Genomic DNA, 13,912 nt, shown 5'->3' with positions numbered 1-13,912 from the left:
AGGAAGAACTACAATATTAATCAACCAGACACCTCAAAGCTCCCAGGGACTAAACCACCAACCAAAGAGTACACATGGAGGGACTCAAGGCTCCAGCTGCATATGTAGCAGTGGATGGCCTTTTTTGAGCATCAATGGGAGGAGAGGCTTTTGGTCCTATGGAGGCCTCATTCCCCAGTGTAGGGGAATTCTAGGTGAGGTGAGAGTTGGTGGCTGGGTGGGGAGCACCCTCATAGAAGCAGGTGGGAGGGGGGATGGGATATGGGGTTTGCAGAGGGGAGACCTGGAAAGGGGATAACATTTGAAATGTAAATAACGAAAATATCCAGTAAAAGAAAAGATAGTAATGAACTAATAACAGTGATGTGTCCTGTCAGCAATTGATTTGTGTTGAGGGATATAATAAATCATCAGAGAAGTTTCATAAGCAGCTAAAGAGTTACTAATAGGGACAGAATACATTTTCTGACTTGTAAATTAAAAACATTTCTTGCTTAAAGATAGTGCCTAATGCTTCAACAAGACATATTTGTTATTTTGTATTTTTTTTTTCCAGAGCTGAGGACTGAACACAGGACCTTGTGCTTGCTAGGCAAGTGCTCTACCACTGAGCTAAATCCCTAACCCCTCAACAAGACAATTTCAACAAGAAAAAAAAAAAGACTAAGTCCAAGGGAGGGTGGGAGTGAAAGAAAGGATGCATACAAAAACATGTAGGGAAAAATGAGATATTTTTAAAGTTGATGCAAGGATAACATAATTTTGAACAATTGACATTTGATTTTAAAATACATTTATGCTCAATGGAAAATTATCCATAAAGTTACCAAGTTTTTAATAACTTCTTTATTATCACATAGTCATATACACAAGTATTATAATATGTCTTCAATATAGATATTACAAAATAGACATTGGATATGAAAGGTAGCTTAGCTTTGTGTCAGAGTGTTTCCTTGTTTGTTCTTTTGTTTTGACTGGGGAACATGATATTTAACCTTGTGTAAAAGTGCACTGAGAAATGGGTTGTTTCCCACCTCCTCATTGCTGAGATTGCAAGCATGGCCACCAGACTCAGCCTTTTAAAGCATGTGTTTGGATTGATCTTAGGTGCTCTTGCTTGTATAGCAAGCACTGTACTGGCAAAGCTATATTCCCAGCTTCTACAGTGATTTAAAGTATATATTTATTTTTTCCCTCTACTTGCTTTATGGATATGTAGTCTTTTCCAGTGCCACTTAGTGGTTTGTCTAATACAGCATTAATCTTTAATACCAATGCCATAATCGTTGGACAATGTAACACATTTATTCCATTTTCCAATTACTATGCTATATTCAGAACACATTCTAATATCATAGATAATAAGTGCCCTTAGATTTGTTTATTTCTATTTAATGTACATAAGTATTTTGCCTGTCAGTAGATCTATTTGCCATGTTTGTGCCTGGTACCTACAGCGGTCAGAAGAGGACATTGGATCCCCTGGAAAAGGACTTATCAATGATTTTGAGCCATCATTTAGGCTGTTGGGACCAGAACACAGGTTTCTTACAAGAGTAACAAGCACTCTTAACCACTGAGGCAGCTCTCTGGCCCTGAGTTACTTAGTTTTAAACCTTGGAAGAGCTAATTATTATTGTTGTTGTTTTATGCATTTAATGTTCATTTATATGTACCCATATGTTTATAATTTTGTTAGTTTTTTATTCCTTCCCAAAATTATGAGCATATGTTGGTATATGTAGATTGAATTCATTCCTTTAACTGTCTTATACACAGGTATAAGATTACAACTTATTTATTTTCTTATTAATAATCTTTAGATTAATTTCTAATTATTGATTACAACAAACAATATTGATATATTTATTACTTGAAGTTTAACATTTGTGATTTTTTAAAGATTACATACTTAAAAATAGACAGGTTTAATCAAAGATTTTATATATATATATAATGTATGTATATAAAGTATAAAATTACATACATATTTCTCTTTGGTAGATATTACCAAATTCCTATTTCTGTTATTTGCATTGAATTTATTTAAGTTCTATCAAAAGTATATGAAGATGGCCAGGTGTGGTGGAGCATGCCTGTAAACTCAGAACTTGGAAGGTTGAGGTAGGAGATTCAGGAGTGGAAGACCGGTTAGAGCTACATAGCAAATTCATCATTTTTCTGGGCTACACAGTGAGATTCTGTCAACAAAAAATGAAACAATTCTCTAAAACAAAACTCAACAAAACAAAAACAAAAAATTCTCCTCACCAAAACAAACAATAGCAGTAGCAAAAAGTACATAAAACCCGAGCCAAGCTCAGGGATAGAACAGCAGTTGCATATGTTGGAGTCTTTAGAATCAGTCTCCAGTCTCTTGTCCCACATCTTACCAAATTGTAGGAAGTTCCTAGTTCTCCATATCCTCCAATACTTGATGTCATGAAGTTTTAACACCTTTCTTCTTTATGAAAAGAAAAGAATTACTATTTTTGTGCTTTCTGTTGAGATTAAATACTTTATTATAATCTATTGTTTATTAGCTTATTTTTTTCTTGTAGCCTGTCAGTTCATACTATTTTTTAATTATTTTTTGTCTATGTGGAACTTGTAAGAAAGTTCTTTAAATATTCTTGATTTATAATATGTTTTAATGATAACATTGTCTATTCTTGTCCTAGATTTTGCCTTATGTTTCTTATTTTTAATGTTTTCTTAAATTTCATTTAGTAAAGTTAGGGTAAATATTATTTAATAAAGTTGGGCTGTTCAGAAAGTATATGGAATTGGGGTTGTGTAGGTGACTCAAGGATTGAAAGGTTTGTTGGGCTGGAGAGATGGCTCAGTGGTTAAGAGCACCATCTACTCTTCCAGAGGTCCTGAGTTCAATTCCCAGAGAGAGAGAAAGGTTTGTCAAGAATTAAGACCCATGTTCAGATTGCCAGAAACCACATTCAGCTGGATGTATGTAGTAGCCTATATCCCTAATCAACACATTTAAGGCAAGATGGGGAGAGAGGGAGAGAGACAGGAGAATCCCTGGAAGCTTGCTTGTCAGCCTGGTGAATGCAGTAGAGAAGAGATGCTGCCTCAAGCAAGGTGAAAGGCAAGTGTCAGTACCAGAGGTTGTCCTCTAACCACTACATGTGTACCACAGCATGTGTGTATCTACTCACACACATATACACACACATTTAAAAAAGGGAAAGTGTATAGAGTTGGTTTTTAACCTTAATTTTCGGCAGGGTCTCTAGCCTAGGCTTACCCCAGATTCACTATATAACCCAGGATGACTTGGAACTTCTTATCTTCCTGCCACTGCTTTCAAAGTGCTGCTATTATAGACAAGCACCACCATACCTGTTTCATGTATGTTGGGGATTATACATGCCACCAACTATACTATGTTTTCCAGCTTTTATTTATTTATTTATTTATTTATTTATTTATTTATTTATGAGACAATGTTGCACAATGTTGTCCAGGCCAATTAATCTCCAATTAATGGCAATATTTCTGTCTTATTTTCCTGACTACTAGGTTTGCAGGTATGAATCAAAAAGCTGGGTTTCAAATTGAATTTTAAAATGTTGAATTTTGTTTTAATGTCTCAGAGGAATAATTAATAATATGTTATCTTGATAATCACCCTCTTCAATTTTATAAGCATAGAATTAGAGCTTTTTTAAAATCACATTTTGCTGAATATACCCACAGTTTAGTTTTATGAAATACTTTATCCTTTAGCCTAAAAATGTAATTTTAACTTAAATATATTAAGAAATTCAAAGTATCTCTCAGACTTTTGTCTCTTTACTCCTTTTTCCAGTCTTTGAAATATATACATATATACATATATACATGTATTTATGCATATCTCTTCCCTATTTTTTTTTTTTTTGGTGTGTGCTAGGATCAAACTTACATGCTAGGTAAGTGCTCTACCACTGAGCCATTTGCCAACCCGCTTACATAATTTCTATTATTATTTTCCCATTTGTTTCCTGAATGTGCTTTGTTCACTTAAGTTTCTTATGTTTTTAAAGACCACTTGAAAAGTTTTATTTTTTGAGAGTGTAACTAGAGGATCTTTTAATTAAATGAAGAAAAAACCAAAAGGCTGGAGGAAAAAGTTTTGAAAGAAATACTGGTTATTATAAGATATTTGAAGAATTTCTACTGTAACTGAAATTCATTCAGAATTGATTTTCCCCTTTCCTGTAGTGTTCAGGATTCAGTCCAATGCTTCGTCCATGCTGGTTTAGTGTTCTACCAGTGAGTTACATCACCAGCCCTCATACATTTCAATGAAAACAATATGTAGTAATTGCTCTAAAATATTTCCATGCTAGCAGAAGTGCTGAATATAGTACTGCAATAGCAAGGGGCTGATGAGGTGGCTCAGTAGCTAAGGGCACATCCTTCTCTTGCAGAGAACCTGAGTTTGGTTCCCAGGACTTATGCTGAGCAGCTCACAACCACCTGCATCTGCAGTTCCAGGGGGTTCCAACATGCTGGTCTCTTTGGGGACTTGCACTCAAGTATATACACCCATATTCAAACATGTGATTAAAAGTAAATCTTTTTTTAAAAAAAATGGCAAGACATTAATATAGGGAGGAGAAATGAGGTAGAGCCTATAGATTAAAGAGATTTCAGAGGATGAGGATTGAAGGAAATGTGGCCAAAATATACAAAATTTCAGTTAGAATAAATAAGTTCAAGAGACCTAAGTATCTTGTTTTAGTCATTCCACCATGTAATTGGCTGTCAGTTTACATGCCATAATTATGTATCATTTATTACTTAAAAATATAAATAATAAAAAGGAAACATTTATATCATAAAATGCTTTTAGATAGAACACAGCACAAGGACTTGACTTTTCTTTGTATAACTACTGTTCTAATTTAACTGAAGCTTTACTAATGCAGCCTAGTGTAGAGGTATATGCCTATAATACCAGCTGTTAAGAGACTGAGACAGGGAAGTTACCAGTTTGATGGCAGCCCAAGTTACATAGACTGCTCTAGTCCAATGGGAGACATTGTCTCACAAAACAGAAATCAAGGTTTACTGGAAGAGTAGATATCAGAGATTGAGCAGCAGTTAGGTATTTTTGTTCATGTTTATAATACTAGCATCTCTGAAGCGAAAGCAGGGGGATTGCCATGAGTTCAATGATAGAGTCTGGGTTTGACAACCTGAGGGAGACTCTGTCAGAACACACAGGTTTGTGTGTGGAGATAATAGCACAGTACAACGTATGCCTTTAATTCCATTAAAAAGATAATGACTTTGTGAGGAGAACTTTGAGTATTGCTACTTGGTTACTCAAGGGAATTATCATTGCTTTAAGAGTAACAGTGTGTTTAAGAGTACTGGTGTTTAAAATGTAGTCCTTATATTTTAGAAATGTAGGAGTACTTAGTGAAGGAAATGAAGTGTCTGGGCTTGGTTTTAAAATAATTCATTGGGGTCTGATGAATAATGAGAATGTAGAGGAAATAAGATAGGTTCTACTTCATTCAGTACTTGTTAAAACTGGGTGATGGCTATGTTGGGGATTATTGTAATAATATATTTTTTTTATTTGACATTTTCTGTAATAAAATTAAAATGGCCAAAACATATATAAAGTTAAATGAACACTCCATTTCTTACACTAATAATTCTCCACTCCTGCTCATTATAGTCTTAGTTCCAGCATTTGGAGGAGGCAAGGAAAATTAGAAAAATTTCATTACTCTGTTTAGACACAGGATGGCACTCTTTGAATAAGTAATTAGCCAAAGTCTACTTCTCACCGAAAAACCTGCTTCACGATGCAGCTGCTTCCTAGGGCCAATTAACTTAACAGAGAGTAAAAAGCGTTTCTAGATTATATAGGTGATTGGTGGTGACACCTTGACTTTACTTTTCTGTGCTGGCTATATCTGTCTTAAGCCAGTGTTTGTAACATTAAGGAAAGTTGAGTCTCACGTATCTAATGGACGATTTTATGCAAAGATAGCTTGAGCTGTGCCATCTTTTTTTTTTTTTTTTTGGTGTTTACTAGTATTGCTATGAGGTCTAGCAATCTCTATTTTACACACACACACACACACACACACACACACACACACACACACACACAGAGAGAGAGAGAGAGAGAGAGAGAGAGAGAGAGAGAGAGAGAGAGAGAGAGAGAGAGAATGCTCAGTGAACCATCTTTATTTAAAACTGTCAGTACCAACCACAGAACACGTTTCCACTTTTACTATGCACTGAGCCAGATAGTGAAGATTAAGGTCAAAATGAGAGCTATGTCCTGGACAAATGTTATGGCCTTCCAACCCTTGAAGAATCATTGAAGTAATTGTATTGTTCCAGGTATCCACCTATGCCTTCTTAAGCCATTCAAGGTTTTCCAGAACAATTAACCTACCACCTCTGGTGTAGGATGGAAAAAAAAATCAAATGGACAACAACGTTAACAGAAGCTAGAAATTTAAGAACTGGTATTTAGAACGTGCCTCCTTATTTACATCCCTCAGGTCCAATTTTGTTTTCTGGTTCTGACCGTAGGAAATTGACTGGGTGTTAATTAAAGACTGGAATTTCAAGGCTCCATTTTCCCCTCCCCCAACCTTGGCAACCCTTAAACAACTCCCAACCCCACACTCCCCGGTACAGACAGATAAATGATGCAGCAGATTACACCGCTGAAAGGGAATGTTTGTTCTATGCTATTTTCGATTTTCTTCCTGTTTCTGATACTTGAGCCAGACATTGTTTGCTTGCTTAGGACTTGGAAATCGTATTGGGCATATTTTTTTTTCTATGGTTTAATGCCAGGGGCTTTCTTCTGGTAAATGAAAGTGAAAGTGCTACGTTGTGGTGATATTTTATCTTTAAAGGCAGAACTGGCAGCTGATGTGGAGGGGGAGGTGGGGTTGGAAAGCTAGAAGAACCGGTTTTAATGTTTTGTTTGTTTATCTTGAGATCTCAGCAGGGCTCCCGTGTCGTCGCTGTGCCCCCCCCAACCTTTTTAGGGGGCTGATTTAGGCTTTTTTTTTTTGAGCAGTCATTGAAGTTTCATTCAATGTACTACAAACAAACAAGCAAAACAAAACAAAAAAACCCCTCACTTGTGGCTTTCCCTGTTGCTGTTTAAAACACCATCTAGTCTCTCATCTGGAAATAATGCAACACTCCCCACCCCCTTTTCCTTTTATAGTTCCCCATAACCTGAAGTCGATAATCACATGGAAAATGTGCAGGTCTCAATTTCGTTTAGTTTTTATTCTTTTGGTTGTATTTTCACTTGTTGAAGTATGTATTCAACACACAGGCGTTTTGTACACGTCTTTAAGTCTTAAAATTTTGCTCTACTGATCTGACTCCTTACATGACAAATTTTATGAATAACTTTTTATTGCAGAGATTTAAAACAAACAAACAAAAGTCAGAGAATGACAACAAAAATTCTAAAAGTGACGTTAGTCTATACACCTCCCTACCCCCACCCCGTGTCTTTCCTTTTTCCAAGAAACTGTAATAACAAACCAGACAAGACTCTGCAAGAGGTTAGAGGAGGAGGAAATAGGCGGGGTGGGTTAGGGGAGAGAGGTTAGAGGGCCAGAGTTTCTCTCATTCACAGGGTGGAAAAGTTGACATTGTCTTAGTTCTTCTGAATGGCTGGTAGTTGGATACCCCGATTGTACCTCTACCTCCCCTCCCCCTCCACGTGACGACCCAGGACACATGCGCACCCGACGCAGCCCAGGCACATCTGCAGACTGACGTCAGTTTGTTCTGCCTCTCAGGAAAGCTGCCAAAATTTTCTTCTGCTGCAATTGAAGTTGGCTTGGGGCCGGCAGTGAGCTCGAGGGCTACTTCAACAAAACTTTTCCTGCCCTTCCTGCTCCTCTTGTCTTCTCTCTCCTGATACCTTTTGATGCTCTGCACATGTTATTTGCATAGCAAAGGCACTAAGCTGTCCAGGAAGAGAGGGCACCACTTCCACCCCCAATAAGCCTTTCCCCTCTTCTTTTCTTTCTTTTTTCCTTTCCTTTTTTTTGGGGGGGGGGGGGGGGGGGGGGGGGGGGGGGAGGGAGGGAGTTGGAGGTTACAAAGCACGTCTCAGGTTGATAGCCTTGGATGTATTGAAAGGATTTTTTCTTTTCTTTTTCTTTCTTTCTTCCTTTTTTTTTTTTTAACTGCCAAATCGGAAAGTCCGTTCTTTAAAGCTCCATTTAGCGAGACTGTAGGGTTTTATTCTGGCTGCAGAATAACTGGCTGGTGTGGCTTTGCAAGGGGGGGGGCAAAAAAAAGAGAGAGAGAGAGAGAAGGGAGTACGTGAGTCGTCCAGTGCACTCTCTATTGTTTGAAATTTACTTTTTATCTGAATTTGAAGATGAAAACGGTAAGGAAGACTTCACAATATTCAATGAAACCTTAAAAAAATACCCAACAACTTGTGCTTTGCTTATCTTCCGAATAACACTTAGATTCTCTCTCTCTCTCTCTCTCTCTCTCTCTCTCTCTCTCTCTCTCTCTCTCTCTCTGTATATGTGTGTGCGTGCGCGCGCGCGAGCGCGTGCGTGCGTGCGTGCTTTATGGCAAGAAGTGAGTTTGACTAAACTCACATTACAGATAGAAATCTTTTAAACTCTAGACTACTCGTGGATGTAGAATTCCGGGGCTTACAGGTATTTTATAATGTGAAAATACGCGCTTATTGTATGAATTTACATGTTGTGTGAAGTGGACTTGATTATGATCATCGTGAACTTTTAACTAATCACCAGATAGCGGTGGAGAAGGTAATGATGATGTGTGCTTTTTAATCGATTTCCAGATTTATGCAATTGCCTTCTGAAAAATCCGTTTCATTACAGTGTCTTTAGTATTCAAACAAGTGCATATTTCATGCCTGTGCTCTCAGGGTAGCAGTAGTGTGCTGGCTGTAGCATCAATGCTCTATGATATGTTAAGCTCTTAATAGGCTAATCAAAGAGACGAAAGCGTGTGGTTTTGATTTACTTTTGCCCACTTGGGCCATGCTAGACTCATAACCCTCTGGAGCCTTGTTTATCAGAGTATGTCTGTATATATGGTATATAAGAATGAAGTTCAGTGATTGGGGAGAGAGAACAAGAGTGTTGAAGGAAGTATTGGAAAATCTTTCTGATAATATGTGCTATAATTTCTGTTTTTGATAAGCTGTCCACTTGTATTAGAGGCAAAGAGAGCAAGCCAGAGTAAGAAAGCACACTGAGAGGGAACAAGAGAGTAAGTTTCTTACTCTTGTTTTTATTTGAGCTGCTGGTGCAACGCGTTTGGGCCAAATGCCAACTGTCTGGGTCACACGCGTTTTATCCAAATAGATTTAGCGCTGCTGTCTGGAAATGGGCTGCTGAATGTTAACTTTAGGATCAACTCAACCAGGGCAGCTCAGACTGTTACCCTCTGTCTGGATGAAGTGGGATGGGAAGGGGGTGGTGTGAGGGTGTGCAGAGAAGGGGGAGAAAAGGAAAACCAAACCATTGCTTGGAACTTAAAAAAAAATACTCAGAATATAATTTTCAATTTACTCTCTTAGGTTCAGAGTTTTTGAACTATTTTTTCTTTCATTTTCATTTATTTTCTTAAGCTTATATTGATTAGACTGAAATATTTAGTGGTGAATTTGCAGTCCTTAAATTCATGACAGGGAAAGAAAGGCAATGTAAAACTGGTGCACTTGAAGGCAACTTAGAAAATTAATTTTGAAGATAATTATTTTCACCAAAGGGGTAGTGCAGTCTTGCTTATATTAATTTGATGCTTAAATGTGAGTATTAGTGATTTTTTGGAGTGTGCTACATTAAAGCAAATCATTCATTTATCACAAATGGCAGCAGATTATTCTGTGTAGTTGTATTAATATTTTTTGTGATTCCTCAGAGAAAATCTTCCAATCATTAAGACTGAAATATTGTAAATAATTTTTATGTTTAGTCTAAAAACCTGCAAAATTTATCTCTATTCTTGTCTGTTCTTACTACTTCCTCTTCATTTCCTTAGCAACCAAAAGTAGCTGCTAGTGGTTTAGGGTGGGTCTGTGTGCCAAATCTTGCTGTTTGTGATCTTAGCAACAGATGAATTGAGTTATCATATTAAGGAAAGTTAATAGCATATTTGGATTTTGTGAGAAGGAAGAGAAAAAAAGATGTAGATAATTTGTCATAGTTTTACAAAAACAAATAAAAAAACAGAGTTGGTTATCAGTATTTTACGCTAATAACAAGAAAGAAAAAAATTATTTTTTAAGGAAAAATGTCTCAATACAAGTAGCTTGTATTTACCTTTAGCTTTGAGAGAATTATGGAATTAAGAGTTTATTTTGAGAAATTTTGTTTTGTGTTTTTGCTTTTCTTAATAGAAAAGTTTTGAGTAAATTGTTTGTTTATTATACTTTGGTGACAAATCTTACAAAGTTTATAAATAATTAAAATTCTTTATAATTAGAACCTTATTGTGTCTTTAGAATAACAATAGTTAACAAATGTTTGTTGAGAGAAAAATTGAAAATGAAATGAAAAGTTTTTCATGTTTAAAAATAAATAACCTGAAAGGTTCATGATACTGTTGCTTTTCCCATGGAAACCAAATCAGCCTTAAAATAAATAACTAGAATTAAGATGATGGAAAAAGTTGTGAAATAGCTAATTATGTTTTCTAGCTTCATAACAGTTAATGAGAGGAGATTATTACTTTTGCTACTTCTACATCACTTGAGTGGAAAGTCAGGCCATAAAGAAAAATCAAGTAAGAGGCTTCAACTAGGGCAGACTACTGAAAGAATCACTGTAGTACAAGCTGTCTGGTATTATTTCTTCTGTATAAGTAGTGTAGCTTAAAAATATGGAAGTAGTTAAATTATCCTTTAACTGCTGGCTGGTGTATTTATAGTATGAATAAAAGTCATATACAAAAAAGTCAAAATGAACTGGACATTTTTTCTTGTATAATTATCATAGCCTAGGTTCTCCACTCTAGTTTAAAAGAGATGGCAGTTTCCATATTGGATCCATGGTATCCTACTATTCCATATTTTCCAGGGAAGGAGGAATGTAAAACTAGTTTTGAAGGAAAAACTTTGAAAAGTAATGCTGTATAGTAAGAGAGGAGAGATAACTTTTTTAGCCACTCCATTAAAATATAGACATGCTATCTGGTGTAATCTAATTTGTTCTCTCAGAAAGTCTTTGTAAGGTAGATATTACTTTTCAATTTTATAGTTGAGAAAACAGATCCAGGGGTTTCATAGCTTGAAGTCAAACCAGGAGTAACAAGCCTTATGTTTCCCACAAAATAATAATACTGCTGTTCTTTTACAACTTAAGTGGGTTAGTGCATTGTGATTTCTAGATAATTATTAGCATTTTAGTGTTAGGTGATCTTTAAAAACTATTTTTTTCTCCACATACTTTATTGTGGCATCTAGATTAGCTTTCTCAGCAAATGTCAGAAAGTAGGTTAACACATTTCACTTGTACTGTGTGGGTGACTAAGTGATTAGATATGCTATTTGTAATTTTAATTGGGCTCTAGCCAACTGAGCATTAATATATACTGCTAAGTTTCCTCTCTGACCATTGAGGATGTAAAAGATAATGAGGAGGGAAGAAGAAAGGACTCTTAAGTTATTGAGTGTCCTCGTACCATATACTCTCTCTAGTGATGAACTAGACCATACACTTCAGTCTGTTTAATTTAGGAACTCCGGTTCTTTCTATTATGTACCAATACTTTGCTTACTGGATAAGTCACTTTAGTTACTCACTTTTCCTATTAATGTTAGCTTAGCTGACTTAGATGTTTATAGGATAATGTAAGAAAAGGTAGGAGCTCAGAACGTTCTCAATGAAGAACAAGAAACTTTTCAAGGGGGGGAATGTTTTCTAAGTCAAGCCCACTGTCTTGTAACTTTGCCATTAGTTTCAGTGTCCAAGAAGACAAGAGGAAAGATGTGGATGGTTTAATGTAAATCTATCATGAATTCTAGAAAATGAACTCAAAAGTGCTAATTATAAATTCCTCTTTAAATGAAGATTAAAATTTAAAGTAAATGGAGGACCCATTTGATGTCAGATGTTATTACTGAAAACATTCTAGTGACTTGAAAAAACTAACACACTAAGGAGGAATGTTATTCATGAAGCAATAATTACATATTAATATTTGATGGTTAGGTTTGGAGTAAACATGTATGAGAAGGTTGCAAACCAAGATAATGATTTATTTATTTATTTACTTATTTATTGTAATTGAGTAAATAGTAGGATTTAGTTTATAGATTTTTAAACTTAAGGGTATGTACTTTTTGTCTTGCCTAAACAGAAATAGAAGTTTTAAGATAAAACAACTGTATGCAAAGTTGCTTAAAAAAACTGTTTATACTAACAAATTCCACTCGTGAATATATTATACAACATGGTTGTAGAGAACTACTACTGAATATTCAAAATAGTTTCTTAAGCTAGAAGTATAATATAATACACAAAACTTCGATTTTTTCAGATAGATAACCGTGTTATATAAATATTAACTCACTTGTTTTCTAGCTATTTGATCTCTGTGAATTCCAATTTCTTCATGTGTTAACTCATGGCTGTATTAGTTATCAATTGCTGCATAACAAATACAAAGTAAATAATTTAGCACATATTCACTCTGCCAGTTTCTGTGAATCCAGCTATGACTAACTGTGTCCTGGTGAGGTTATGATCAAAGTATTGGCAAAGACTGAGTTCTTTGAAGGAAGCCCCATTGGTGAAGAATGGACTCCTAAGTATTCTGGGGCAGTATTCAGTTACTAGTATGCTGCTATTGGATGGGGTGGAGGGTTCAGTGTCTTGTCAGTACTAGATAGAGGTTGCTCTTTCTTTTTTGTGAACATCTTAGTATTAAATTGCTTCATCTAAGCCAAGGAAACAAAGGCGAGTACCAAGATTCTGAGCCAGAATCTTTTGTAATTGAATCATAGAAGTGGCATCTTTTCAGTATTGAGACATTTTCTTGATTAAAATTAAGTTATTAAGGGATGAGGATGACAGAAGAGTATGGCTGTTAAGAGATAGCCCCACTGAATCTGGCAAAATCTGCGTTACTACAGGGGTGCTATTACATTGTAAGTGAAGACCGAAGGAAGTGATCTGTATTTTCAATGTTTTATTTTTGGTCTGACCTTAAACTACTTTTCTATATGTTACTATTCAGGCTTCTGCAAAGGAACCAAATTTCCTCTTTCTATTATTACTAGTGATAGTGCCCATTTGCCCTGTCTGCACCTGTTTGCCATCTAGGCCTTCTGGAATGAGTTTCTTCTATCAGTAATGATTATATCCATCAATTTGACTGGTGAAATTCCACTCATTTCCAAGATCTACCTCAGGTGCTGTTTTGCACTAGCTTTCTTTAATCTGTCTTTACTGACTTGAAATAGTTTCTTTCATTCAATCACCAGTAACATGTTTTTTAACTTCATTTGGACATTAACCATCATTTTTAATTTTTTTTCTGTTACTTATTACAAATTCCTCATCAAGGGCAAGGATTGTGTTTTAATTTTTTTCTGTATTCTGCTATTGTTATAATGTCATTTTTTAACATAGAGAAAACATATTGTTGATTAATGAACTAACTTTTCCAAAAGTCAGGAGTTTGGTCACTTGTAGAAATGAATATGAGGAATTTCAAGTAGTTATAACGATCTATATTTCTAGCTCTAAAGGGAACAAACTATTGTACCAACTTTTATCCTTCTATATACCTGATATTTTATTCACTATTGGTTTAATTATTCATTTATTTTTAAACCAACCAATATGGCAAGTATTTATTATGTGACTATTATGTACAGTAGAAATTTGGGATAATT

General features: G+C 35.6%; 1 protein-coding gene across 1 annotated transcript in view; it reads left to right on the top strand.

Moving 5' to 3' along the window:
• Positions 1–8,164: 8,164 nt before the first annotated feature.
• Adamts6 (ADAM metallopeptidase with thrombospondin type 1 motif 6) overlaps positions 8,165–13,912 on the top strand; it is a 221,770-nt gene continuing 216,022 nt past the window's right edge. Inside the window, exon 1 of the mRNA XM_028783635.1 lies at positions 8,165–8,410. The gene's annotated coding sequence lies outside the window, so the exon portion shown is untranslated. The remainder of the gene's footprint in view (positions 8,411–13,912) is intronic.

Source organism: Grammomys surdaster, unplaced genomic scaffold, assembly GCF_004785775.1.
Source record: "Grammomys surdaster isolate TR1022 unplaced genomic scaffold, NIH_TR_1.0 99, whole genome shotgun sequence".
NCBI classification, from domain to species: Eukaryota; Metazoa; Chordata; class Mammalia; order Rodentia; family Muridae; genus Grammomys; species Grammomys surdaster.
This window is presented reverse-complemented; position numbering and strand designations above follow the sequence as displayed.